Below are 3,339 nucleotides of genomic sequence, written 5' to 3'. Positions count from 1 at the left end.
ACATCTTCTAGCATAAATACTCTTGTTGTTTCACCAGAAGGGAATTTAATTCTAGGGCCTCTTTAATAAACTCCTCAGTAGTGGGAACATCCTTGTATCTTTCCATGGATTGCTGCATTTCTTGGAGTTGCATGTTTTTGGCTGATATATCAGCTTCATGGCATATTTTCAGGACTTCCATGTCTTGCTACAATTGTACAAGTTTCTTAGCCACCTACCTATTTGTGCTTGCTTTCTCTGCCTCAATCTCTTATTAGAGTTGCACAATCCTCTCCTCTTTTTCCCTTAGTAAAGTAGAGACTTCAGTAGCATTGTCCATAGTGGACGATGCGTATGCTCCTGTGAACTGTGATAGTCTAATCAAGTTCTTAGCCAGATTGAAATGAATGTCCTTCCAAACAACATCCATCAGCTTGTTTCCAGGTGGGAATTCGGGTGTATCTACCCTTCTCCTTTTTCTCTGCCTTCTTACTACAACCTTGTTGAGAGGGCTATAGAACACATCAAGTTGAGGTATTTCAGTTACTTTTGGAACAATTTCTAATGTAGGCAGAGCAACGATAATTTCAGTATGTTGGGACATTGTCGCTTGTTCCTCCACCAGCTTTGACTATTCGCCGATAGACTTCGGCTCTATATCCTTATGAACATGCAGAGGAGTTTTACATTCCCCTATTTCTTAGGTAATTGTGGATTTGGGAGTGCCCTGCAATTTCTGATTAAACTGATCCCACTACTACTCCAAACTACTACTTTGGCCTCTAAACTAATCTTTGTAGTCAGGGTGCTCATCACTTGTTTCTCAGCTAACTTCCTGCTGGACTCAGTTGTGTTGTCTACATCTTGGGGTTTCCCTGTGTCTGGTGTCTTCTCAATGTTTATCTGGAGTCTACTTGAGAGCTAAGACCTCCACTATCAATAGTGACACTTGGTGTAGATTTATCCTTGGGCTTTAATAGATGCATTAGGATCACCTAGAGCCTCTCATTTCTGAATTCCTGAAATCTTTGAAAATAATCATGTTTCAGATTCGCCTTTGCCCATTCAAATTTTTTTCGAAGGATACGGACAACTGTAACAAGTCTTCAAAATAATTATCTTCGTGGTTGTGTGGCTTGAGATTTACTCCAGTAGTGACATTATATGCCACTTAATTTGGATCAAATTTCCTCTTAGGCAATGTATGAAGCCTTAGGGCTTCCATATGTGTTGATTCCTTAGCAGCATGAACTAAATTCGCTAAAGAAAAAGAACCGCATTTGACAGGGAAAGTGGGCCATAATGACTTCTTACCGTCTTTGAGAACTTTATTCAGGCCCCTTCCCACGGTCTGGTAGGCAATCTCTCTTGCTAATAATTTATCACAAACATATAAAGGAAGGACATGTGGATCAGATGTTCTACCAAAAATGCTAATGTAGGTGAACCATTCTTCAATGAAATATTTGATGACAGTAAGAAGGTCTACTATGGCTTCTTGGGAAAACCTAGGGGACTTTTTATTGAAAATTATTTAATGTAGGGGCAACACAAAAGCATGAAATATCTTATAGAAGTGAGGTATGTAATGTGATTCCCATATTTGTTTATGACTAAGATGGATTGGGTAGGGATCCTGTAAGGTCCATTTCCAACCCATGGTTGGAAATGACATGCAAAAATAGATAGCATCCATAATGTAGGCACTAAAATAGAATGAATGGAGGTTATCTGAAGAGGAGTCTTTCTTCTGTCGATATTTGATAATGGTGGTGGCTAGGTTGTCAGATAAGATGGAGGGCTAATTCATGATATGGGAATCGACACAGGCATCAATCAGAGGAATCCATTCTATTGAAAACTTAGTATCATTGGGTAGACCATACAATCTACATAACATGGTCGGTGCATAGTTTTAGGGGTTTTACAAAGAGGCTATAGCATACATACCCGATTTTTCATATTTGAATTGGTTTTCCAACACTCTCCAACCCTAGATTAGCTTGAAGGGGTCTAGGTTCTTCTTAGGAAAGTTAGCCACAAATTTGTTGTCGTAGATATCTGCGGGTCAGGTATATGGTACATTTTCTTCAAGTCCTCTACTCTGAACGACCCTATGAGCTCCATTCTAGAATTCTTGAATTGTCTATCTTCAATGATAAGATTTTTATCACCCTCCTGATCATATCCGTGTATGGAAGTATTTTATCTCTTGCTCCTATCCTATGAAGGAAGGAATAGGAAGCATCTTTGCATTGAAGTCCTGAAGGCCTTGTTGAGTTAGTTGTTGCTCTCGTAACAGTGATTTTAGGATGTTCTTCCTACAGCCTATTGTAAATAACTTCCCAAGCTATTGCGCCTCTAGCAGCATCACAAACTGTATCAGCGGAGATAGGAGCCATCTCTGTAGACTCAAATTCAACAATGGTCTTCTTGCTCTATTTATGCATCACCTTTCTTAATGACATGTCTTTTGTAGCTTGCCTGAAATAGACAAGATATATCAACGCAGCCGATATTAGGTAATTTAAGACTGAAATATTCTTTGAAATGACCTTGGATGATGAGAAAGGTTTAATGAGATACTCAATATTAACTACCCATAACTTGGAAAATGATTATCCTTCCTCAGGCCACTAAATATTTATTAACCTGTCAATTCGTTCGTTTTGGAATTTAAAATGTAATTATTTCACACATTTTAATTCTTTTAATCGCACATCACAATCTTTAAAGGGATACAATATAGCGCTACCAGATGCATCAAGCGAAATGCAATGCGGATATCGAAATATCGCATTTTTGAAATCGCTAATTGTCATTCTGATGGCATAGCTAATTTTCTTGCGAAGTTTGCGAAGAGCGAAATGTGATCGTGAAATGACAAGGTGGTGTTTATTGGATAATTGCAGCGATAGACCTAATCATAGATCACAATATTTTGAAGGTGTTTTAAGATAGTCATGCAAAAAAGAGCGATTTACGATTTGCAATGTGGATTTCATCCTCAGTTTATTTTGCAAGGTTTTGCTAGGTATTTTCTTTGCGTTAGGTATTATTATCCTAAGCCTAAAAATTTAAAAGGGTCCCCATTTATAACTCTAATCTTATCTATTGTTATTTATAAATGGGGGGCTTGTTTCGTAGTACAGCAAGCAACTACAACACTTGGCAACACACTCTGACTCTTTGTATGGGTCTTACCTCGTGTAAGCCTAGAATAACTCTTCAGGAAGTATTGTTCATTTCATTGATCACCATAGCTTCTTTGCTCAACTTGAGTTAAATACATAGTCCATACCTTTCTCTTCATTGACAACACACTACAAAGACAAGTCAAACTTAGTTGTTTTGATAGGG

This window comes from Pinus tabuliformis, chromosome 5_1 (genome assembly GCF_031772625.1).
Source record: "Pinus tabuliformis cultivar Carrire ecotype Pingquan chromosome 5_1, CPIR1, whole genome shotgun sequence".
Lineage (NCBI taxonomy): Eukaryota > Viridiplantae > Streptophyta > Pinopsida > Pinales > Pinaceae > Pinus > Pinus tabuliformis.
The sequence above is the reverse complement of the archived record's forward strand: the minus strand, read 5'-3'. Positions refer to the sequence as shown.